Below are 26,320 nucleotides of genomic sequence, written 5' to 3'. Positions count from 1 at the left end.
CGTGGGCAGTGAGGGCCATGGAGCCCATGTGGCCGTGGGGCCTGTGAGGCAGTGAGGCCCATGGAGCGGTGAGGCCTGTGAGGCCCATGGAGCGGTGAGGCCTGTGAGGCCGTGGGGGCCCATGGAGCAGTGAGGCTGTGGGGCCCACGAGGTAGTGAGGTGGTGAGGCCCATGGGGCAGTGAGGCCGTGGGGCCCATGAGGCAGTCAGACCTGTGGGATGGTGAGGCCTGTGGGGCAGTGAGGCCCGTGGGGTGGTGAGGCCATGGGGCAGTGAGGTTGTGGGGCCCACAGGTGTTTCTCGGGGCCCTGGTCACAGCCAGAGGCATCAGGTGTCCTGGTGCTGAGGAAGTGGGACCAAGCAGGGCTGAGTGATGCCATCAGCCATCATTTCCTCAGGAAACGGTGGGAACCTGTGAGCAGCCCGCAGCCAAAGCCGCCTTAAGATTTAAGCCTTTCCCTAGGAAACAGAGCCTGGGATTCCCTGGTACCTCCTTAGGGAGTGTGCTTTTGGGACTAATTTGGGCAGCCGGTGGGTGGTGGTGCTTCTCCACGCCAGGCTGGCAGAGAGGCCTGGGAGTGGGGAAGCCGCTGAGGGCGGGTGCGAGGCCCTCAGACCCAGGGCAGGATTTGGCGTCTCGCTGCTTCTCCCCTTGCTTTTTGCACTGCTGTGAACTCAGCAGCTGCACAATGGTTCCCCTCAGGATGTGCAAAAGGGTGAAAACACCTGAGAAGAGCAGGTTTGTCTGGAAGTCCCCAGCAGCTGGAGCAGGAGTGCTCCTGTTGATTCCCTCCTTTAAAACAGTCCTCCAGGTACTTCTGACTGATGTTTGGGGAGCACAGAACAGAATTGCTCCTGTCATGAAAACATATGGGACGTCATCGGAAACCAGTGTGTAGTCAGTGCTTTCTTGCAAAACTTTAACCACTGAAATGCTCTCCCACCAACGACATCAAAGCTGATAAATCAGGAAGTTTTCAGTTTGGCACAGTCAGCTTTGCTGAAGCCGTGTATAACCTGATACTCCAGATCTGCTCTGTGGCCAGCACATATGTTGTGCAGCATCCAGATGTACACACTTGCTAGGGGTTGGCTTAAGGCAAGGGAACCAGAACCCAGGCGGAATCCACATGCATACCTTTCTGAAAGGTTTAGTGCCAGCATGATGGCCCTGAGCTTTCTTTACATGGAGACATGCTAATCCCACCTCTGTTAGGGAGGCCACAAGATTCCAGAAATCAATCTGAAGTAGCAGTCCCCAAAGAAAAAGGTCTATTTTTACAGTGGTGATGTGTTGATGGTGATGCTGCTTTTTCTGGCAATGCTGGAGAAATTCCTCTTGCTGGCATTGTGCACCTGTGCACGACAATAATAGCTGGTGACTCAGGATGACGGGCTTTGCGACACTTCCATCTCTCTCACAGTTGAGTCACCAGCCGGGATGGGATGGGCCCAGCTGGGAAAGCAATGTGCAGGATGTGTCTCAAGTACACAGCCAAAGCAGACAGGTCCTTTTCATACGCCTGCCTGCAGGACTGTAGGCAAATAAGGATGGTTGGTGCAAGCCAGAGCAACTTCAAGGCCTAAGAGGGGCTGCGTTTTGTCCCTCCGTCCCCTGAACGCCTGGCTGTGGGGAGTTGCAGCAGCACTTTCTGGCTGCTTGGAGAGAAGGAGTGTAAACCAAGGCATGGGGCAGAGCTGCAGGGGACGGCGTCTCCCCATCCTCCAGCCATGCGCACAGAGGGCAGAGGTATGGCACCTGCTGCACAGGCAGTGGATGATGCACTCGGGAGCACATTTACTAGTGCGAGGAAGGGTGATCGTGTTTGCCAACACCTTCAGCATCCCACTGCCCTCCACCAGCTCTGGGAACAGCTGTAGTTAGAATAATTGGAGTGCTTGTGATTCATACTTACCTGAAACTCATTTTTCAGGGGAAGTCCTAGAGTAAACTTTTATTTTTTCACTTCTTCTGCAATCTTCTCTGTTCAGGCATTCTTTTGGGGCAGCATTAAGGGTGTATACGTGTCCTAAGGGTACGTTTCTTTATCATAATGCATTTGGAGTTCTTTTATGTTTTGCGGGTTTTTAACTTCAAAATTTTGGGATTTCTACTGTGTTATGAGGGTATTTTCTGCAGTTCTTTCTTTCCATTCATTACTCTTTGCTCTTCTATTGTGAAACTTCACGCTAACCTTGCTTGTTCATCTAGAAATTACACAGTGGAAAAAATGCACTTCAGCATCATGTTACGCCAGTGTAACTATTAATTCAAACATTCCCTCTGTGAAGAAAAACAAATTCTTCTAAGCATGTAGAAACTGAAGGCTCACGTCTGCTTTTACTTACCCTGACATTAGGCAGGAGCAACACCAACAAGTTTCATCCGGGTGGAGTCAGTGGTGGAGAAGAAGTCCTGGATTTTCACATGCGTAAGTGTGCATTTTTCCAAGTATTGATCCTTCAGAATACATCCTCAGATAACGCAGGCTCTAGGATAACGCTCCCGAGGTCAGCAGTGGGGGCAATGAAGAGCTGGGAGAGGGAGGGTAGTGGAAGAAACTCCCCTGGTACTGTAACCCCATGGCGAGATGAGTATCTAGGAGTGGTTGCACACTGGAGCAACCCCGGTGGTGCCACCATGCGATGCAGACCTGCTGGCGGTGGTGGTGGGCTGGCTTGGTTGGTGGTAGAAGGCAAGTGGGAGCAACGTGGGCCTCAGCATGAGCTAAGCTCCCATGGGCTTTTCCAGCTTTTGGGCCGGCTCTTTCAGCCCACACTGAGCCCCACGCTGTTGCAGCATGCTTGCTCTGGATACCCACACTCTTACAACTAACCGAAGCCGAGCTGTTGCCTTCGTGGCTGCAGCCTTGTCACAGCCATACCTATAGGCAGCCTCATGCAAGCCAAAGCAGCCCCCAGCCCATGCCAAATTATACTGACATGGGAAGGATATGACATCCTGGGAAGGATTTCGGCTAGGTAAAGCTTCTCCGACTGTTCCCTCACACTGAGGGACTTAAGGTTCGAATTAATGCCCAGCAACAGGAAGAGATGTGACAGCTAAGCCAAGGGCAGCACGTATGAGTGGTCAGCATGAAGCCCCCTCTGTCTTGCTCTGCAGGGAGTAAAAACCATATCAACTTTTTAGATACAGGAAATGATGGGGAACCTCTTACGGTTCCTCAAGCAAATACGTGATTTTTCTGACTTTTTTTGTCCTTTGTTTATGTGAATATACTTTTAACAAATGGTTTCTATTCTGGTTTAATTCACATTTTAGGCTGCATTTTGAGATTTTTTTTTATTATTTTATTTGGATCTGACACAAATCTCTGATTCCAAGTACCCTTGGGGTTAACAACATCAGGCAGCTCTCATTTTATCTGAATGAATTGGGCTGAACTGAAATGTGAACTTTGGACAGGCCAGCTTACTTCCCAGATGTTTCTGTCCGTGGTTTTTCAGATGGTCCCACTTCCCAAAAACAACTGGGGGATGGTCTCAGTGTGGCAATGTGGCCAGGAATTTTGATGTAATTTCTTGCATATGAAAAGGCAGGAGATGCCCTTCCAGCATTTTTTATTAACCATAACCCAGTCTCTGTGCAGTATCTATCCTAATTGCTCATAACTAGATACTGCAAGCGCAGATCAACTCTTTGCTTATAGGATCAATGTGTTTATCTTTCTGTTCATGGCTGTGGCAGGCAAAGCTGGCTGCCTACGCTACAACATTTCCGATCTCCACGCTGTCAAATAGCTGCCTGCACTTCTCAGATCAATCCAAGGAAAAAGCCCCTTTTTTTTTCAGTTTCTCCCAGAATTTTCCTTCACAAGAAAAAGGACATATTTTGGGTTGTTCTCCTGGTAGAGCTGTGCTTCAGCAATGTGGGCTCCCAAGTAACAGTTAGAGGCAAGCTTTAAAATGTCTTTTCTAAAGCAAATTTCTTGTTTCTTTCCCACCGCTGTAGCTCCAGGTATGGGCAGTCTTGGAGATGCTTGTGCCCAGGGCCAGCTCAGCCCTCCACACTCTTTCCAGGAGCAAATTACAGCCCGTGTCTCTGTGAGTGGAGAGGGACTCACAGAACTAGCGAGCAGAATACAACCCACAACTGTGAACAGAAGATGGGTTTAGGGAGGGAAGTTTTCCTGCCTCATTACTACAGACAGAATAAAGGTTACACCTTAGATGACAAGCTGAAAGTACTTCCAGGGACCTGTTTTGCTGGAGTCATCTCTGGCTGACAGAGGAGACCTGGCGCCAGGAGTGAGAGCCTGCTGAGAGCTTTTCCCAGCTCCATCACCAACCTGTGATGGGGCTCTGGGCATGTCTCGTGGCCTTTTTGGTTTGTGTCTCCCAAAATAAAGAGCAAGGGAGATGACAATTCCCTTCTCCCCACCACTGTCTCTCTCATTTATTCACAGAGCAGAGAGACCAAAGGCTGTGGGTGTGGGATACCAGGGCCAGCAGGGCATGTGATGCCTCTGTAACACATTTTTACTGGGGGAGTCACAGAAGGCATTGGAAAACTGGGGCTTCTTTCCCAGAGCTAAGGAAATGTTTCTGTTACAGTGTAAGGAGCATTTTCCAGGCCCTAGGGATACTCCTCCTGCTCAACCTGTTGCCTGCTCCACCCAGCTCCACTGAGCCCACCACAGTACTGGTACAGCCCCTCCACAATATGTTGCACTTTCTTTCTGCTTGCTTCTCGGGGGGCCCTCCTGGCTGGGGGCAGGGGGGTATAGAGGAGGGGATAACAAATGTTCATCTTTTATCGGCAGGGCAACTGAGAAACAATAGGAATGAGTGACTTGTGCAGGTCTAGAAGGTTGCCACCTGCGACCCTAAGCCCTGTGTCATGGTGGCCAGGATGGCTGTCCCTGCAGGATGCATCCCCAGGGCACCCTCCCACTGCAGCCTGGGAGCCACGAGGTCTCAGAGAGCTGGAGCCTGGAACTGGCTTGGCTGCAGGAGCTGGCAAGATCTCCGCAAGTCTCACTGCTCTCCTGCAGGACAAGGACAGGCTGCCTGGGCTACAATGGCAAATTGGTCACCATGTTTCAGATGCAGGGTTGGGCTTAGTGCCAGCCCAGCCCTGTGATGTGCCCCCAGCAAAGGAGCTGGGAGTCACCACTCCTCAACCAGAGTGAGCTCAGGAGCTGCTGGCATACGTGTGTAGGTGAGGGTGGGGGCCGGTCAGGACACGAAGGGCAGGTTCGCATCCAGACCCCATCTATTTTGCGTTACTTGGGTGAGGACAAGCAGCTGTCAAACATTGGCACCGCTTCTGCAGCCGCTTCACATCACAGGCAAGCCAGAGCTTAAGGCTTTGGCTGCAAAAGCAAAAGCGTTGCTATGAGGTGTGTTTTCATGCCTGAACCTTGCTTTCTCCAACTAAACAAAGCATGTCTTTACCTCAAACTTGGATTTTCTTATCTTTGAGCTTCAGTTTACCCACGTCATTCAGTGTCCTGCTTGCTCTTTGAGCCAAAAGGTGGGAGCGGAATCATCTGAAGGGGAGCTACTTAAATATTTCCAGCCTGATGAGGAAGAAAGAAGTATCAGACATCTTGCAGAGAATTTGTGATATTACCAGGTTATTTTCAAATCGGTGTGGTTCAGAGAAGTTACCCTGAGCATTTCAAACAAACAGCAAGCAAACTTGGTGTCTTTCCTTTGCGAAGCTGCAGTTTGGCTGGCCTCCAGGAAGGGCTGAGCAGGAGTCTGGGCAGGGTCAGGAAGATTCAGGTGTTGCAAGCAGAGACAAAGGTCACAAACCCAAAGCAAAGGTTGGGAGGGTTGTGCATCTTTGAAACCTCAGCATAACATCGGTTGATTACATGATGTTGATCACAAAGGTCACCAGCCTGCGGGGCACCGCAAAATGGGCTACTTTTTGGAGGATGACACAGCTCCTGCCCTTTCCCACTGACAATCATACCTGAGGCTAAAGTACAGTGGTGAGATGCAGGCAGCAGAGGTACAACCTCCATGGGCTGACCCTCCTTACAGGAAACGAGTGTTTTTCTTTCAGATGTTCAGGCCATTTGGTTTCCCTTCCTTTCTTACAGGAATGGTGTTAAAGTGCAGTTGTCCTCTGCGAAGTGCTTTTACATAAACAGGTCCTGCCCCACCTGATCCCCGTGTGCATTTGGTCAGATCTACTGACTTGAGTAGCCAAGACAGTCAAACTGTTTTCTTACTCCTCTGATCCGTGTACAAATAACCAAGTGAAGCGTCGGCTCTCTTTTTTCCCCCCAGGCATTGTCAACAGACTCGGGCATGACATGACCTTGATGGATGTCATCTAACACAAAAACTGGCCAGTCCCTGCCTTCCTCAAGCCAATTTGCTCAAGCTCTCTAAGCATAGTAATGGGTTGGACTATGTCTGGATCCCAGCTCTGCCGGGATGATGCTTGGCAAACCGATGGTGAGCACCCTTCAAATTGTCAGCTACTCAGACTGGGGAGCCAATTATTCAAAACTGGGGAGTGGGAAGAGAAGAGGAAAGGGGATATTTGTGCTGCCGGCCTCAGGCCATAATGCAGGTGCTGAATTTAGGGGCATGGTCTCCTGTACTTCTCCCCGGGCTCAGCCGTGGAGTGCGTACGTATAGCATGGGACCCAGAGGTGCTGCCCGTGTGGACAGGCATGTTTGTGTTTGTCACCTCCATGTCAGGATGAGCTGGAGGCATGCTCCGCTCTCCTCCCCCTCCGCTTGTATCCTGTTTTCCCTGCGAAGGAAATCTGGGCAAGCGGGGCGGAAAAGCACCGGGGGGTCCCGGCAACCACGGCAGGGCTGGGGCAGCAGAGGCAGGGCATGCTGCTGCACACCTGCCCCATGAGGCAGGTGCCAGCCGGGGGGCTGCCCACTGCCCACACCCCTGCCACCACAGAGCAGGATCCCCCGCCAGGGTACATCTGCCGTCAGATGGCCCCATCCCGAGGGGAGCAGCGTTCAGGGGACCGTGGGCACCCCAGTGAGGGCTGCAGGGCACGGGGGGTGACACAGGCAGAAAACCACCCAAAGAACCATAGTATCATTGAGGTTGGCAAAGACCTTTATCATCAAGTCCAACCACTAACCCAGCTGTGCCAAGGCCACTGTGAAACCATGTCCCTAAGCACCACAGCTGTGCAGTTTTTGAACACCTCCAGGGATGGTGATGCCACTGCGTCCCTGGGCAGCCTGTCAGTGCCTGACCACCCTGTCCATGAAGGAATTGTCCCTGATACCCCACCTGAACCTCCCCTGGGGCAGCTGGAGGCCATGTCCCCTTGTCCTGTCGCTTGTTCCCTGGGAGCAGAGACCGACCCCCCCTGCCCACAGCCCCTGTCAGGCAGCTGCAGGGAGTGACCAGCCCCCCCCAGCCCCCTCCTCTCCAGGCTGAGCCCCCCCAGCTCCCCCCTGAGCCCCCCCAGCCCCCGCCCGGCTCTGGACACGCTCCAGCCCCTCAGTGTCCCTCTGGCCGTGAGGGGCCCAGAGCTGAGCCCAGGGCTCGAGGGGCGGCCTCACCCATGCCGAGCGCAGGGGGACGGGCACTGCCCCGGCCCCGCTGGCCACGCCGTGTGGGACACAAGACGCTGCTGGCCTCCTGGGCCACCCGGGCACACTGCTGGCTCAAAGCAGGCACTGTCCCAGCCAGGTGGACTTTCCTCGACCACAGTACCTTGCCTTCCAACTAGCTAATCTCTTCCCAACACTGCGTGGCCATAAAAGCGATAAATGCTGGTGCAGTGAGGTTGCCAGCTCCCTGTACAGCAACAAGAATTTGCAGAAAAGAACATTGATGTCAAGAGGGAAAAGGTAGCAGATTAATCATAGTGTCATCACTCAGGCTGGGAAGGTGACCTTGTGGTGTGCAAAGCAAGGGACAGAGGTGGCATTGCCTGCCAGAGGAGGGAGCAGAATTCCCAGAAGAAAGCAAATCAGCCTTCCAGTGATCCTTCCCAGTTCCTAGTGTCCCCAGCAGTCATGCTCACCTCTGATGTGGCTCCTCTCCAGCCCCAGTACTCACTTGTGCAGCATGATGTTGAGCTCCTTACAAGGTGCCTAGGGGCTGGGGCAGGACTGCTGCAGTTTCTTGCCACAGTGCAAGGACTCAAGAGTTTACAAACACTTTTTTACAGAAGTTCCCAGCTGAGAGACAAGAATACCCTGCATATGATACCTCTGGGTTTAGATGACTGCACTCTTTTAATCAGATACTATGGGGGACAAATTTTCTGGCTTGTCCATATATGTGGGGGATGTTCTGGGGTAATTTGCAAAACCATCCTTTTGTTTTGCTGGTTAGAAAGTTAGCAGAGACTGACACAAGAGAGAGATTTAAGGAAGTCAGGTGCTAGCACCCCCTCCTCCATGGATCCATCCCTTTGTGGAGGGACACAGCAGTTTCTTATGGCACGTGGCAATAATCCTGCACTTGACCAGGACTGTGATGGAAATGCCCAGAGAAGAAAGCAATAGATAAGCACAGAACAGGTAATGTGAAATCTGCTGTGGGCAGATCAGGGGGAAGCATGATCTGAGTGATAAACATGAGGTGAGGTTGCAGAACATGTCAGCTGGGTGGTGACCTGGGGAAGACCTTATAGCAGCCTTAGAGTACCTAAAGGGGCCGGCAAGAAAGCCGGAGAGGGACTTTTTACAAGGCCTGTAATGGCAGGACAAGGGGGAACGGGTTTAAACTGAAAGAGGGTAGAATCGGACTAGATATTAGGAAGAAATTCTTTCCTGTGAGGGCGGCGAGGCACTGGCACGGCTGCCCAGAGCAGCTGTGGGTGCCCCATCCCTGGCAGTGTCCCAGGCCAGGCTGGACGGGGCTGGGGGCAACCTGGGCTGGTGGGAGGTGTCCCTGCCCGTGGCGGGGGGTGGGAGCTAGGTGATGTTTGAGGTCCCTTCCAACCCAAACTATGCCGTGAATTCTGTGACAGCAAATGCTTCCAACATGGAACAATGCAAGCAGGACCCATCCAAGAGGGAAAGCAAAGTGGAAGATGCAAGCCTGTGAGAAGCTGTTACAGACACCGAGCTGCACAGGCATCAAAGGTCTTGGAAAGAGGCAAAACAGAGGTGATGAAACTATGGGGCAAAGGTGGCACAGGGGCTGGTCCCTTTCATAAGCCCGTTATTGAAGAAGGCTGATGATCCCTGAAGTCTGGCAGGGTCTGGGGATGCTGCTGGGAGTCAGGCAGAGTGAGGGATCTAGCCCTTTCACCGTCAAGTTCTTGATGTTTGTGAGAAGAGAGGCCACCTGAGGGGAGAGTGGATTAACCCATCCAGCCCTGAAGAAGATGTCGGCCAGGTCCTTTCAGAAGGAGTTACAGGAAGACCCCTAGTAAGGGATATAAATAGAAACATCCAGCTCACCGCCTTGTGAGACCTGATTTTTTTTAAGATTTATCAATTCATGTACACAGCTCAGGTCCTTAGTTGCTGTGAATGTGTCAGCCATGAGCCACAGTCAAATCCCAAGAGCCGGATACACTGTCTATAAGTTAGCTAAATAAGTCCACGGCAATGAGACACCGGCTCCGGAAATCCACAGATAGCTTTAGCCTTAAGCCAAAGAAATAAAGCCCTTGATTTCAAAAGGATGACATCTTGATCACAGTTTGAGGTTGCTCGGGGTTGTGTTTGATTTCTAGAGGTGGTACAACAAAAACATTAATTTATTTAGTACTTCACCCCAGTGAGATATCCGTAATAGCTGTACCCCCACCCCCAGCAGCACTGCCCGTGTCCGCATAGGAACAGGTCCGGGATGCTGTACTCAGATGTGTGTGTGCAGGAAGAAGGCTCTTCCACACAGGAAGGGTATTTTTATAAACAGGAAGTGTATTCTCCTTCCAGATTTACTTCTGTGTCCAGTCCTGGTGTAGGTGGAACTGTCTGATCAAGAAGAAAACAAGAAGCTCATTCACAGGATGGCAGAGCAAGTTAGCACATGATAGAAAAACACACAGCAGCCTGTTGCTATTCTCAGTTCTGATTTGAGAGGGGGAGTTGTGCCACCGAGTTTAGTGAATTGACTTGAGCTGCATTTGGTAATAAAAAATCAGAAGGATGCTACATGCTACAGTTTTTAAAAGAAACAGAGTGATAGTAGTGGCAACATACCACTTTGTTGACTTCCACGAGTCCATCCTAGGTGAGTGGTGCTATGTATCTGCATGAGTTTGCAGGATTGAGGCCAGAAGAGGTAACAACCGATGCATGAGTGTGTCCACCCCTGGCCATGATGCCACCTCCTCCTCTCCCACTCTCTTGTCCCCTTCTGCCTTACTCCATTGGTGGGCTGTGGCTTAACCTGATTTTTTTTTTCCACTTTTTTTTTGGACAGTATGCTTTTTGGATGCAATGGAAGTAAGGATCTAAACCAGAGATAATTCAGCCTCTGATTTGTTGTGCAACGCATCAGCCAGTTCCATACAAATGGCTCTAAAGTGGCACACAATGGTGGCAGCAGCCGCAGTCGCAGGCTGTGCCCGTGCATATAGTCTCCTCTGTTAAACTCGGGGTGCGCGCTCCCACAGCAGCCCTCCCTGCTGGCCAGCAGCCCTTGCTTCTGTGCAAAGTGTCAGCTCTCGTGATGGCCCTGCTGTGCTCCGTATGCACATGGCAAAGCCTGGCCAGCCCAAGACCCTGTAAGAGCAGGACCAAGGGAGCGGCACAGGGAGGAAGTAAGGTATGTGGAAGGAAGTGTGGGGGGCTGAGTTTATGAGGACGATGTGTGGAAAGATGGTGCAGGAACAGGGAAGATAGGGATGCTTTTTTGGAGACCTGGAGATGAGGCAAGGAGGGTTGGAGAGGACCAGAGGGCTGAGCCATCCATGAGAGCACAGCAGAGAAGTGTGCAGGGTGGAGTCCAGAGGAGTACACTTGCTGTTCTCCTGGGCTTTTATCGCTGTTTCAAAGCTTTGAGCTGTGTGAGAAGGGACAGGAGTTGCAGCCACACCGTCCTCAGCATGTCTGTAGCCTGGCACACAAGAGGGGCTCTGCTGCAGATGAAGCATCACTTTGTATTGCAAACAAGCCTTGCAAGGAGCCCTGCAGCGATTCTGAGGTGTGCCTGCATACACCCACCCTCTCCCACTGCATGGGCCAGATATAAAAGTGTGAAGTATCAACTCCAGGGACAATTTACTCAGGTGAAAAACTCAGGAGAAGATGCTACAGCTGTAAGTTGGTGGCCGCTGGGCATGGATAAACATCTCAGGACATGTCCACCCAGCTGGTGCTGCTTTAAACTGGCCTTCCCAGGTGCTGCCAGCAGTGGGACAGGAGCTCGATCCAAATGACCTCGAGCACGAAGGAAGCTCCTGGACCCTGATCTAAAATCACTCAAGCCTTTTCCTGTAAACTAGACCAAAACAGATGAGCAAACCTAAATCCTGCTCTTCCCTTTGGCTTCAGAGGTGACAAGGGGTCAATCTGGATTTGTCAGTCTGTCCTCGTCTTTCAGCCTAAACAAACCTGATTTATATAATGATACAGGAATGTGCAGGAGGATAACATGTTTGTTGGCACACGTGTCCCTGTATGCACACAGGAATCGTAATGCACGGCTTTACTGCCTGGTGATGTCAGAAGTGCACCGTAAATATTTTTTTCTAAATAGAAATCCCTCGGAAAGGTTGGTCGTTTCGCCGCTTGCCTTTCCAGTGAAACAACAAGTGAAATCCAAATGTGACAGAGCTCTAACTCCTGCCATGATGGTGGTTTCCCCCTCGAGCTGCTTCTCGGGGCTGCTGGTGCCCTCTTGCTTGGCCTCTGTGCCCAGCCACCTCCGGCCCTGCCAGAAACACGCGTGCTCCGTGGCCACCGGCCCTGCCAAGGATGCCCAGGCTGCTCTTCCAAAACGGTTGCAAGTTCCAGCCTGCTTTGTCAGGCCATTTTCTTTTTATCTGTTTATGTCTAGACCAGTTTATGACTAGATGAGTTTAGTGGGAGGAACTACAGATTTCTTACATAGTTCTGATTTCTCAGAATGTGAAGCTATTTTCCAGAGACCTAAAGACATTAGAAAGCAAAGCATATCTGCTCCATTCAGATTGAAACAGCAAATTATTTTCTTCAGCTTAGACACCCTGCTTAAATCCTGGCTAGTTTGTCAGCGTGTTTCCAAGCCGTTAGACAGAATTCCTTGTGTGGTTGGGCTGTGTCGTCAGGCGTCTCCAGATGAGCGTGGTCCATGGGGCCGTGCCGGGTTGCCCTTCCAGAGGCGCAGAGGCTTTAACTCGCCTCAGTCAGCGGAGCTGCAGCAGTCTGAGACCTTGGGATTTGGGGATTTTGAAGAGCGACGAAATACCTCAAAAAACAAAGCAGAAAGATTACTCACTGAGATTTCATTCATATATTTACATGCTTATCTCCACCAAAGATTAAGGAAAAGCACATAAATTCATTCTGGGGTAGCTTCTGCCCTTATCAGTACCTGGCGGTCCGATGGCTGGCTGCTGAAGTGGACCACACAACGGGTGCTGATCTGGGGCGCAGCAGAGTGCAGCGAGAGTTGTTCTGGTTTTATACCAATGCGACAGAGCTGAGCATGGCTCCTTAGGACTCCCGGTGCTGCTGGAGTAATACACACAACGCCTGAGGGAGCTCTCTGGAGGAACAGACAGTCCTAGGTGGGTTTAGGGAGGAGCACTCAGTGTGGCGCTGCCACTGCCTGCCTCCGACTCCAGGGTGTTCTGATTTAGCACATACGTGCTACGCGCGTGCCGTGCCGGACCAGACATTTGGGTACCAGCTCTCCTTCTTACTACAGCCAAGGTGTCTTGCTTGTGCCAAACATCAAACCCAAGGTCCCAACATCAAAGGCAGATGATGCCACCCAGCACCATAACGCAATTAAGAAATTGGGGGAGCAGCTGAGAACACTGTTTATCAAGGGTGGCCAGAGAGCTCTTTCTTCTTCAGTACGCAATGTGCGACCCTAGAACTGAAGGTGCTGAGAGCCAGGCTGACAGACAGAGGCCCAGAAGCTTGGGGAGCAACAGCCTGGTGACGTAGTCTACTCTGGCCAAGCCATGGTTTCCCCAAGCCAGATGTTACAGAAAACAAACCAGCTCCCTCCAGCACTTGGACTTTCTCTGTTGCATATTTGTGTCATAACAGTGTTCAGTGGCTCCCAGCGCCGTGCCTGGGGCAGAAACCAGCAGCACCAGCTGTGTCTCCCTCTTCTTTCTCTTTCCCATTGCTAGCCGTGCCCACTCCTTCCCTTGCCATACCAGCACCAGTCTGCGTGGAGCTTGATATCCCAGGCTCGCACAAGTGGACCTGGGGAGACATAACTGGAGGTGCACATGCCCAGGATACACCTCAGGTACCAGCTGTTTTGGTGAAGACAGATTAGGTTTAAAGGTACGATCCCTCTCCTCGTATGCAGCATGCATAATGCATAGCTCAGCCCACATCAGCCGGCACCAGGGGGTGACACAGGGCACTTGCAGCTCTGCTGCTGCTGCAAAATGCTCTTCTGCAGGGGTGTTTCCCATGTCTGAGGCTTTTACCTCTCCAGTCCTTGAAACATAGCGGACTGCCGGTCTAAATGCTGAAATCTTATCTGTAAAAGTTGATGGTCATGGTAATCCAACCTCCTCTTGTTTAGCTGGCATTTGTCATTAAATAAATAGTGTTCTTCCTCTTTCTCCCAATTAGATAGGTGCAATCAAGAGCAATTCCGGTTCAGTGTCAGCTTAAAACAGAAACCGAAGGCCTGGAATAATTTGTGTTTGTAAGAAGTTATTCATGGAGGAGCAAGTGCCAGATCAGCAGCCCAGGGGACCGCGAGGCTTACTGAGAAATGGCCTGATTCCCTGCAAAGTCCCTGTGCCTGGTGTTTCCTGTTGAATGGCCCTGCATCTCCCAAAGGCTCTCTGCCAGTAGGAAACGCTGATCTCCTGCGAGCAGGTAGGATTTCAGGCAGGAGTGGTGCTGCAAAGTGTTCCAGAGCAAGTGCACGGGGAGCTCAGCACTCAGGAAACCCACCGCCTTGACTAGGGGAGGGACCAGGGCACCCAAGCCCACCAGGTACCCGCGCTCCCCACCGGTGCCACAGCCACCCCTCCGACAGAGCCTGGACCAAAGTCACCCAGTACCTTCCACAACTCTCCCAGAAAAGGAACATGAAAAGAGAAAATAATAACAACAAAGGATGTAGCTGGTTCTCTGCGCTTATTATTAGCGGAGGAAGGGCTGGGATTAATCACTCCCGCAGAAGCAGCTGTGAAGGATGGAAGTAGTTGATCAAAGTGGACTTTGTTATTCCTGCTGTATCATTCTGCTGAGCAATGAGAACTAGTGTGAGGCACAAGAGCTTCAAAAGGACTTTAATGACTCCAAGGCTTGAACCAAGGACACTGCTGGAACTAATCGAGAAGGAAATCCAGGGCAAGGTGGAAATGATGGAAATGAGTACTTTGGTCCAAGGAATTTTTCCACATCTTTCATTTCCTAATTCCATACCTTTGAGGTAATAAAATTTACAGTGATGGAAAAAAAAATAGTGGGACAATGGGAAATGTTCCTCTGTGGGATGGGGCTACGTGTGGCCTGGCTACACCTGATTGCTGTACTGCTGTGTGAGGGGAACAGAGGGCACAAGGATCCACGCCATTGCACCCCCCGCAAGGTCCCTCAGCCTCCTCCTGTCCCAGAATAACCCCTCCTACTGCTGGGCAGTCAAAGAGCTCTGCTGAGACCCGGGCACGCTCCCTTTCCTCCTCGCTGGCCACACAGATGCACAACAAGCACCTTCTGCATCCTTGGAGTGTGTAGCCTTGGCATGGCCCCGCTCTTAGCTGTGGGGACAATGAGCCACCCTGTGCTGCTGCTGGGGACCGCGGCAGTGAGCCACGAGCAGGCACAGAGAAGCTCTGAAGAGCGGCTGGGGGTGAGCTGTGGGGAGCAGGGCTCGTCCACACTGAAACTGCGCTGACTTGGAGCTCTGCCGTGCGTGAGCGTAGCCCCGTCTGCAAGGCAGCTCTCCCCCTAAGGTGGAAAAACCCCACAGGCTGTAAGGGATGGCTTTGTTAATGAGATACCCACCATGTCCCTCGCTTCTCTCTTTCCTTCCTTCCTCTCTTCCTTCCTTGTTTCTGTTTATAGACCAAATGGATCCAAAAGAGCATTTCCTACTGAGCAGTACTACCTTCTCTGAGACAGTCAAGGACACATTGTCCACAAGCAGCCTTTTCTCCTGCTAACAAAGTACTGGTTTTCTCTTGAAAGAAAGTCCATGAGGATTTTCATGTCCACACAGACTCTGAGTCTATCAGAGCTTGTCTCAAGGCCCTCACCGGGTAAAGGACTTGGTGCTTTCCATAAACCTCAACTGCCATGGAGACAGGATGGCATCTCTGGGCAGCTCAGATGCAAAGGTTCGCCTGTAGACACAAGCCCCTCTCAAAGCTCTGCACTGTCAGCCCTGCAGAGCTACTACCATTTGCTCCACCACTATTCAGGCATGATGTGGTCCATTTGCCTTCAAATAGCATATCGCTTTCCTGAGTAAGGAAAGAGTAAAACCTGTGTCAGACTTCTCATAAGCAGAATGGTGGGTGTCACTGAATGTCACCTGGTGAGGTGGGTCCTTCTTCTGGCAAAGACCACACAGCATGAGGCAGGCACCTCTCCCACCCAGAGATTCGGGCATATACTGGGTATAGTGGAGAGCACCAGAACAGTCGAAGTAGCACCCTTCTTGAGCGGCAGCAGGGATTGGAGACATCAGACCTGATGCTGAGCTCTCTCCTGTTGGCTTTCCACCAACTTGGTCTTGTAGTGAAAAGCTCAGCTTTTCCAAGGCATGGTGGTGGGCAGCCTGAGCAACAGCCAAGAAGATGGGTGAAAAGCAGGAGGCCTAAGGGTTCAGAATGCTTCGGCCCACTTCCAAGTCTCCTGCTGAGCCCAGCGTGTGGACGCAGCTGTACCCCCGTGCTCAGCTGAGAGGAGGTCAGCAGCACCTTCCCTGCCGAAGCCACTGCCTTCCCTCGCTGCTGCTACCAGAAAACACCAGAGAGGCACAAGCATCAGGGAGTGTCTTCTCTGCCATTTTCTCCCCCTGCTCCCTGCAAAGACCTGTGGCTCTGTTTCTTGTCACTTTTGTCAGGAAGAATCCAGTGTGCATTTTGTGGTTAAAAGTCAAAACTGAAAGCAATTCCCTCCCTTCCCCTTCCCCAAATCCAGCAGCTGTTGTTGGCTGTTTTGCTTTCTCAGCCTAAACATGCAGCGGCACATTCTGGTGAGGGGCAAAACAAACAAGCCTCTGGAGAAGGCTTGACAGGATGAGAAATGGAGAACCAGGACCACGTGCCTCCAGAGGGAATGCAACACCCCGCCTGCTGGCCCGGGGGGTGAGCATCTTGGCTCTGTCGCAGCATGCTCAGCGCTGCGTGGACTCAGGGACGCGGTGGGCTTTGCTAAGTCACGTTGTGCTGGGTGTGTTACATGCAGGGCAGGAGCTGCTTGGCAGAGAGGAGTACGTGCATTTTTGGTGGAAGGAGAAGGACTTCTGGGAAATACTGCACTGGGCTCGATGCAGATGGGACCCCCTGAGCTACCGCCTCCGAAGTAGCTGGGCTTGCTTTCAGCTTTCCTGAAGGGATGGAGCCTTGTCCTGCTTGCGACCCAGAGCCCCCTGCAGCAGCAATGCACTGTGACTCGGTCGGTGTGTGCAGGCTCCCGCTTCCTCCCTCCCAGCCTGCTTTTGCACTCTACAATGGGCAAGGTGGACCTGGCCTGCCTGCAGCTGTCTGCGTCCCCAGGGACGTGACATTAGCTAGGGCAGGGAACTGCCACGGCTGCATCCCCTTCCTCCTGCTGTGGCGATACTCCCTGGGGGAGCATCAGGACATGCTGAGCTTCTCCTCTGCTCCTGTGTCCTGCAAAGGGCTAAGGAGGGCAGGTGCCTCCAGCCCCTGAGAGTGAAGAAACCTAGTGCCTCCCGCTCCCTTTTCCTGACAGCAGGAAGGCTGCGGGGAAGGAGGATCCCACCCAGTCCCACCCTAGGAGCCCTTCTCTTGCAGTCCCAGCCAGCAGGCTTTTTAGCAGCCCCCAGAATGCAGCCTTCCCCTGCAGGAGGGGCAGTGTGGCGGGGTGAGCTTCACGTTTGCCACCGGCAAGGTCTGGCAGAAAGCAGCCCGCGCCGGTGGGCAGCGCTTCCCTGCAAAGCCCCTTGGAATGCCCCATATCCCTTGTAGTCAGCGGGCAGAGGGGGAAAGCTGGGGCTCCAGGGATGGCTCGGAGGAAGCAGAGCCCCACAGCCTCAGCGAGCGCGGCTGAGTGGGTGGAGTGTGGCATGCTGAGAGGGAATTGCCTTTGTTATTTCAACACATATTAATTCAGAAATTCAGTTTCTGGTGATGTCCTGAACTCTGCCCCCAGTGTCACCAGCATCCCAACTCTGCCAAAACAAACACAGACGCCTGGACAAAGAAACAAAACTGCAGCCCTCCCCAGCCCTTCCCCGACCTCCCCTGGCTCATGCCCAGCTTCACACCAGCACCCTTCTCCTTCAGACCCTGCTGCCCAGGTACCTGGTCTGTTTGGCCGAGCAACTGGGGTGAACAGTTCCAGTGCAGAGCAGCCAGCCACCGCCATCACACACAGAGCCCCAGACCCCCAGCTTTCCCCCCACCAGCAGCCCCTCAGAGGCCGGCAAAACCGGAGGCAATGCAGTGCAGACGGCATTGCCCGGCACTCAGCAAGGCTGGCATTCCTTCCCAAGCAAACCCCTGGACATTTAAAATATGCATCTTGCTTGGAAGCTGCATCAAGGGAGGCAGGAGCATCTCTCTCCCTCAGAGCTGGGGTGCTGAGGGGCATCCCGAGGGCAGCAGCTTTCACACAAGCCTAAGGATGCACTGCCTGGACTCCTACACATTTGGAAGATGCGTAGAGCTGATAGGACTGATTTCTTCCCAAAATTACTCTATGAGCAGTGGAGCTGCATGACAAGAGACGTTTGCTTGGATTTTGGAAACATCTTCCTATGAGGTCTTATTTTCTCTTTCTTTCCCTTTTTTTTTTTTTTATTCCCTTCACAGGTGTGAGGGCACAGCACAAGCCACATGAAAAAGCCAGTGGATCCCAGACAGAGGCTGGTGGGAAGGGGCAGAATGTGCAGTGAAGTGGGTTTTATAGAGCAAATATATTTGATATATATATAGATATATAGATATATACGTAGGAAGGAGAAGCAAATATGGCCAAGTAAGTTAATGCTGGTGAGAAATGAAGGCAAGACCAGATGGATCAGCTTGGCTGTGTGTCCTAGGCTGACAGCAATGGGAAATACTAATCTCGGATCAGTCTGGCAAAGGCCAGGCCTTATGCAAGCCCCTCTGTACAGAGGAGACTGCGGCCCCTTCCCAGCCCCTTCCCAGTGCCTACTCGCAGCCTTGAACCCAGCTACAAGCTTTAAAACCATAGCTGGTCCACCCAGCAGGGCAGCATCCCCGGCACGCTGCTAGCGAGGCACAAAGGGCCCCTTCCCGGGAGAGCCCCCAGGCTCCCGGCACAGCGCAGGCACCCAGGACCGGGCAAAGCTTGGCTGGATTTGACTGGGCTGAGGAGAGCCACCCGGCGCTGCTTGGGAAGCCGTGGTGCAGCACGGTGAGCAGGGCTGCACAGCAGCCCCGAGCGGTGACAAGTCTGGGGGTCTGTGCTCCTGGCTGGGGTCTGTGGGCTCTCCTGTGCCTGCCCTATAGACACCCGGTGTCCATCCCAGCTGAGACCAGGCAGAGTCAATAGGGACAGTGTTAATTTTCTTCTTAGTAGCCGCTGCGGTGCTGTGCTTTGGATTTGCCGTGAGAATAATGCTGCTGGCACACTGATGGTTTCGGTTGTTGCTGAGTGATGTTTATACTAAGTCAGGGACTTCTCACTTTCTCAGGCCCTGCCAGCGAGGGGCGGGGGGGCACAAGGACCTGGGAGGGGACATGACCAGGACAGCTGGCCCGGACTAGCCAAAGGGACATTCTATACCAGAGAATGTCATGCCCAGTATATAAACTGGCTGCTGCTCGGGGACCAGCTGGGCATCACTCAGTGGGGGTGAGCAACTGTAGTGTGCATCACTTGGTTTTTTTCCCTCCTTCCCTTTGGGTTTTATTCCTCTCCCCTTCTCTCTCATTACTGTTACTATTACTATTATTATTATTACTACTATTACTATTATTATTACTACTATTACTATTGTTATTTCAATTATTATACTGTTCTTATCTCAGCTCTTGAGTTTTACCTTTTTCCCGATTCCCCTCCCCATCCCTCGGGATGGTGGATGGGAGTGAGCGGGTGGCTGCGTGGCACCAAGTCTCCGGCTGGGGTTAAACCACAAAAGCCCCCGCTGCCCTTTTTCAAGATGCAGACTGAGGAAGGTTGACATGCATGATGGCAGAGAAGGAAAAATGGCTGCAGAGACAGCACGTGGGTGTTCCTCTCTCTCCCCAGAGAGGGATGCTCGGGGTGTGGGGCTCAGAGGGAGCACAGCTGCTTGGAGCGCAGCTGCAGATGAAGCCAGCGGGATGGGATCCAGGTGTGCCCTCAGGGCTGGGTTTGCATCCACCTTTCCCACCAGCTGCCTCTCAGGGTTGCCAGGACAGGAGCAAGGGGGCTGGACGTGGCCCCTTGGTGCCCGCAGTTGCACAAACGCCCGGTGAGCCATGGCACTGCACGCTCTCTTCTCTGGGCCAGCAGCACGGGGGCTCCTCCGAGGCCCCCAGCGCAGCCCACCACCTCCGAACTTGACCTTCGCTCTGGCCTGCCCCGAGCCGCCGGCAGGACTGGCCGATGCAGTGACCCTGCCGCCTCTCCAGCCGTACGCAGCGAGGTTAATATTCGCCTCCCACGGGGCAGCTGCTGAGTGATTTCCACAATGTGCCGTGTGATGAAAGCCCAGGTCAGGGCAGCTCTGACCCTGCCACCGGCCACCCAGGGCTCAGCCGGCAAAGACCAAGTGTCCCATGACCGTGCTGGTGACAGACCCTGAGCCTCCTGCACTGGGGACCAAGATGCTGCAGCACCGTATGGGCACCTCCAAGACCTGTAAGACTGTGTCCATGCTGGCCCTTGAGTGGTCTCTTCTTTGCCCCAAGGGAACAAGACCAATGCCGCTGTCTGCCTAAACGCCACCTCAGCAGAGCAAAGGGGACTCGGGCTGTCAGCCCTCATGTGAGCTCCCCCGGCCCAGGATGCTGGGGCACAGAGCCCCCCCGACCACCAGGCTGCTGCCGAAGGAGGCGTCCCAGAGGTGCCCGGGCACAACGCGGGGGCTCAGGGTGCTGCTGCTCAGCCGGGGGGGCACAGAGGGAGCCTGCTGCCGCAGCAGGCATGGCAGCGCGGCTGGGGCAGGGTCTTGCTGGAGAGAGGGAGAGGGAGAGGGTCACCTGCCAGATTGTATTTCAGCCTTGCACGCTGGTTTAGGCTCTTATCCCTCGCTTGGCGGCACACCCCCAGCACAAAGGATTTGACACCAGGTGATTATCTGAAACTGGAGACACACGATGTTGGTGCATCTCGCGTTACAGATATTATATCCGAGCCTTTGCTCTTACTGATCATCAGCGTGTTGCCCCACGGTTTGTTTTTTTGTTTGCTTACATAATTAATGCAATGAAATGAAAATACTGTCCACATAACTGCGAGGATGTCTGATGCTCAAGCATAACTATTATTCCATTTTAAGGTGACAGTTGCATGAGGTAGTCTTCACTTTTAATTATTTATGTCTTAAACACGGCATAGTTGCACACATCTGCTCAGAGCTTCTCCATTTATCAGCTATTGCCCATTTCTAGATCTCAGGCTTCCCTGAGGTCGGAGCAGAAATACTCACCCACTGCCTGAACTACACAGATGTTGCACATCTGTTTGACAGTGTTTACTATTCGCAAGGCTGTTTTAAATAAATAACACTTTCATTCTGAACGTTTGTCATCTTGGTCAAGATGGCTTCCCCGAGCTCTGCTCCCCTGGCAGGAGCAGAAGGGAAGAAGTGAAAAAGAAGAGAGGAGGAGAGAAGCAAGCAGGCAGGAAAGAAGAGGGATGGAGATGGGGAGCTAAACTGAGCTGCATGCTATCCTGCAGTTTATTAACATTTGATTAGCATTATGAATATTCAGCCCCATTATTATCTTCTTGTTCCTCTTGGCATAGTATGTTAAGTATGAAAAGTTTCTTCTGTGGGTTTTCTCATTGCAAATTTTGCCCCTGGAGAAATGATTTCTCCTTATCAAAAGAGTATAAGACCAGGGGGTGGGTGTGTGTGAGAGAGAAAAAAAGGGAGAAGGAAAATGTGTTGCAAGACTGTTCCTTGCGTGTCTCATAAAATCCAAAGCCAAACAATTTCCACCATACATCTGTAACTTACAGGGGACTGTTGACCACGGTACGGTTTTCAAATACGTGCGTGCTCTGTGTCTGTTGTTATCTTGGTATGGCAGTAGCGCTACATTTCAGTGCGCCAGTATCTAACCCACTGGTTAAATTTGTTTTGAAGATTATTTAAGAGGTGGCTGTCAAACTGAAACAGAACGTCTTGGAGCCAGGCCAGCTTCTGCGGCTGAAATGCAGATCAGCAGAACACCTCTCAGCCTCAGGTTTGCCCCTGAGGCAGAGCTGGAAGGAGATGCAGGGAATTGCTCCTGAAAGCTGCTGGCTCCCGGGATGCTGGCAGGACACGGCAGGGCACCTGGGCACAGCTGGGTGGGCTCTCCCCCGGTGCTGCCCGGGGCAGGCCCCCGGCACGGGCACGGCGGCACCGCAAGCGTTGGTTTATCTTGTTAAAGCCCTGGCACTGCGGCTCGGGGTGGCCACGGCCCAGCAGTCTTTGGTCTGGGAAGGCTGTGCCACGCTCCCATCGCCCAGCCGCCCACTGCTGCACGGGGGTCCTCATGCAACTGCTCTTTCAGGGGGGCCAGGGACCCACGTCGCATGATGGTGGCCGAGCACGTGTGCAGCTTTACCATGGGATGGAGGAGGTGCTTCTCACACCCCTCACCCCCGCTGCCCACTGTCATCCCAGGGCAGGGAAACGGGGGCTGAAGCCGGGCACTGGGAAGGTCCCTGGGCAGGTTTCTCTTCAGATCAATGGATGCACTCAGGAGGAAAAAAAAAAATTTAAAAAAGGAGCAGCTGGGGGGGGCTGCGGGGGCCAGCCGCCAAGGCAAACAAGGAAGCCACCTGATGTGACTGGGGTCAGATAAGAGCCGTCACTGCAGGAGCAGGTGCTTCCTGCGCCATGCACCCAGCCCGCTGCCCGCTGCCCGCCGCAGGCAGGCCCCCGTGTTCACCCCCGCATCTCCCCCGGGGCCTGGGGGTCTCACAGGGATGGATGGGACGGGATGGGATGGGATGGGATGGGATGGGATGGGATGGGATGGGATGGGATGGGATGGGATGGGATGGGATGGGATGGGATGGGATGGGATGGGATGGGATGGGATGGGATGGGGTGGGGTGGGGTGGCATGGCTGCACACCACCCACATCTCTTCTAGTGATGGGTGAAGGAGGGTCACTGTGGTGGGGGTGCTGGTCCTCCTGGCCTCACCCGGGATGGGGGGCATGAAAGGGGTTGCTGGAGGCACCCCAGAGAAAGAAATGGAGGGTTTGAAGGGTGTCTGGGGTGTGTCTCTACCCTAAACATAAAATTAACATTTCAAGATGCTTTGTAAGGGCTGGGAGAGCCTGGGGATGGTTTTTGTGCCTGCAGGGTCCATATGAAACCAACCAAGGATTTGAAGAGCTGGTTTCCCTCTTTTATACAGCTGAAGCCCAGATGCCAGCACAGGGGAGGACCTTGCCTGGAGAGACCCCGGTGGGTGCGGGGGGTCCGAGGGCACCCAGGGCCAGTCCCCCCAGCCTGGACCAGCCCATGGCATCCCCTGCCCAAGGGCATGGCAGGGGTCTGGCTGCCAGGGTCCCGCAGCCGGCGGGAGGACCCGCAGTGGGTTACGTGTGTACCGGTTCCGGCAGCAGCCTCCTCCGTGTGCAGCTATATCGATCACATTAGTGAGGAAGGACGAGGTCAGCATTTCTTTTGGGGTCTGTGTGTCAGTAATTCTGCTCTTCGTTTACTGCCCTCTCTCTTTTTTTCCCTCCTGGTAAAGCCATATTTGCCGAAGAGCGAGTTTCCCCCATCCCTTTAAATGTACCGAGGTGTTTCCAGACCTGTCTGAAGATGAAAGGAAGGATTTAAATAGGAAACCCAGAGGGTGGTTTTCCCTTCCCTGTGCCCAGCCAAGCTGGGAACACCAGCGTACTGGTGTTCTGGAACACTGCCTAGGAAGCTGGGGCCAAGCCCGGCTGGGATGGTTGTGCAGCTGTGGTCACCCTGTGCCACAGGCTGTAGGAGACGCCACAGTGAGGACACAGCTGCTGGGGACTGCGGCCACCGCTCTCACTGCCTGCCCCAGCACCAGGCCCTCACTCGCCCCTCGAGGGAATCCACATAGAAAAATACATGGGGAGAGAGGAATGTGTTTGGGATCGTACACAGCTCCCCCAGGATGTAGGTATGTGATTTCCTCGGAGATGTGGAAGAGAAGCAGGCCACATAGAACAGCAGGCAGCATCTGCTAATGAGTTGTTCTTCTTAACTGGGCACAAAGTGACTGATGACAGCCTTTTGTTTAACAAGTTAGCTTTTTACCATGCCACTTTCTAGTAATAAGAGAGGACCCATAGTCTCCTAGAAATGGGCAGGAGGGCCCTCAGGAGATAAACCTGGTCCTACCTACATGACTAAGGTGGGCTCCAGCCCGTCGAGGTTATGCTTGAGTTTGTACGAAAAGCTGAGAAAGCAGTTTCATGAAGAACGCTTGCCCATGGCTCCAGGAGAGCTCAAGGTTTGAGCACCACATCTCGTCCCCATCTCTGTCATGACATGCTTCGTAAATTTGGATGAATCAGCTTTGTGAAAAGAAGGGGGGCAAATTAATTGCTGCCTACCGTAACGTGGTGGTGCTCTGGCAGATAACACTGCGACTCGTTGTGAATGAGGAAGTTTTTCAGAGGTGAATGGGTTAACACTATAGAGCTCTCCCAGAGCCCTGGGTGATTAATTAGCAGGAGATAAGTAGCAGCACAGGGCAGAGCCAGAGGAGATTTGTACCTGAGGGCTCTCTGCTGGCTGATGAGCAAGCAGATCAGAAAGGCCAGATGTAACCATTACAAATACGATTGTGCTTAGAATGTCAGAAATTTCCAAAACAGGCAGAAAGGCCATTGTATTCCAAATAGTGCTCAAATGCCACGTCACTCGGGAAGCCCTGCATGTATCCCTCTGATCGCGCAGGCACATCAATGGCATCTCTGCTGGATCATGTTTCCTAAGGGGTCTACTTCAGCTCTAGAGCACGCTGTTTGCCTCGAGAGCCTTGGGGGGTCAGCAGTTTGCTCTATCAACCCATCAGCAATATGCACTGGATGCATCTCTTCCTCGGGGTGGGCTAGCTGGTGCTGCCCCGGAATGTACTTTTTGGTATCAAGTTCTGCTTGAAAGGCTTTCCCTCTAAAGGCTTGCAAGTTCGGTGTCCTCTCCGCAGCCAGCTTGAGGAGCGTGATGGCACACGCTGCACTGAAGAAACATCCGGGGGCTGCAGCGTGTAGCCTAGCACAGGGCAGCGGCACCTGAGCAAGCGCCAGGTACATAAACGTGGGCCAAAATGCGGCCCAAGGGAAAGAGCTTGGGGCTGGTTCTGGGCAAATGGACTGACCCAAGATGGAAGGCCCAGCTTGCTCGCCCTAGGTCTAAGGAGAGCCCCAGCCCTCTCCAGCCCAGCTTTCCATGCCTGCCCCTCGCTCTAAACCTCCGCTGCTTTGGTACCTGATATCCCTGGCTGTGCTATCTTCCCCTCACAGTCTCTCCTTTAAAGAGTTGCTCCTGTGTATTATCTGTGGTCGCTTCCTTTTTGCTCCGTTCCCAAACACCAGGTCTATTCTTGGAACGTCCGGCTAGAGCGCTTGTATTGACGTCAAAATTACTCAACAGTTATTGTCAGGAAGGACTTGATTTGCATTTGAATAGGGTGGTTTTTTAATGTCTCAGAAATAAGATGCTGTTGGGGACAATGTCTGGAAAGATTCCCCAAGGTAAATGTAAGGGGGCGAATTGCATGCATGTCTCTTCCTCTAAGGACTTCTCTGGTGGAGTAAGGATGGGGAAAAAAACCCCACCTGCGTGGAGTGGGAGAGCATGGCTGCTTTCTCCAGAAGCCGCCCTGCTGCCCTCCCCTCCTCCCCTCTTGGAAATACTGGGGCAAATGTGAACCCGTCGCTCATGGATGTTCCCGAGGAGAAGGGGAAATGGAGGTTTAATGGGAATTTTCCTGTTAAATAAGTGACCAGCGTTGTTCTCCCTGTTGCCGTGAAGAGCCTGGGTTTGGAGGTACCGCCGTCAGTCTGTCCCCCAGAATGGTCCCCCAGGCAAAGGGTGGGATGGGGACCTGGAGGGCTCGGCAATAGGATCACTGTATCGGCGCTCAGATCTCGGCCTGTCTTCACATCCATACAGTGATCCTGTCTCCTCAGCCTCCCACATGCCCAACGAGTCGGTGTTATGTCCCTTGCTGTTTGCTGTGTGGCTGATGCCTCAGATGAAACCTTAACACCACCATATTCCCTGTGCCTGAGTGTTAAGACAGTCAATTATCAACACGTTTGGTGAATCTAATGAATGCAAATCGTAACTTAAAGCTTGCTAGCTAAAAGAAATCGCTGCAGGGAAAACACTAACTCAGCCCACAGGACAGGATTCTAAGCCGTCTCTGACACGGGGGTTATCACACTCATGCCTAGGTTTTACCTCATTCATACAGCTGGGTGTCCAGCGCTTCTGTCTGTGCGCATGACTGTAACTAGACAGTTTCTCACCAGCTGTAAACTGGAACGCCCCTTCTCCACCCGCAGCAGGGAACTGGGTGCTGTTCTGCTGCCACCAGTTCCCTGTGATGCAGGTCGTCCTTTAATGCAGAGGCGCCCACAGGACTATGTGAATTAATCCACCCTAACCGATGCCCTGGGCTTTAGTCTCCCTGGTATTAGAAGTCTCCCATGTGCAGAGCTCAAATGGATGAGGCTGCTCTTCTGCAGGGGAAGGGACGCCCTGGGGCTCACCCAGACAGCTCTGGCCCATGGTGTGCTCGGGTTTACGCAGCTGTGCCACTAAGGGTTGGGCCTTTGGCTCTTGCATGATCGCTTGACCTTGCTGTGCCTCACGCCCGCACCTGTGAGATGGGGACAACGTTTCTGCCTGACTTCAAGAGCAGAGAGGCATCTATGAGGATTCTTGGATGCAAGAGT

The 26,320-nt window shown here is 52.9% G+C and overlaps 1 long non-coding RNA gene across 1 annotated transcript; it reads left to right on the top strand.

Moving 5' to 3' along the window:
* Positions 1 to 2,357: 2,357 nt before the first annotated feature.
* On the top strand, positions 2,358 to 16,066 carry LOC130153159 (uncharacterized). The gene is made up of 3 exons (XR_008823247.1): positions 2,358 to 2,431; positions 6,264 to 6,434; positions 8,942 to 16,066. It is a non-coding gene; the product is annotated as an uncharacterized LOC130153159 (long non-coding RNA).
* The last annotated feature ends 10,254 nt before the right edge of the window (positions 16,067 to 26,320 follow it).

The sequence above is a fragment of the Falco biarmicus genome, chromosome 7, assembly GCF_023638135.1.
Source record: "Falco biarmicus isolate bFalBia1 chromosome 7, bFalBia1.pri, whole genome shotgun sequence".
NCBI classification, from domain to species: Eukaryota; Metazoa; Chordata; class Aves; order Falconiformes; family Falconidae; genus Falco; species Falco biarmicus.
The sequence above is the reverse complement of the archived record's forward strand: the minus strand, read 5'-3'. Positions and strand labels throughout refer to the sequence as shown.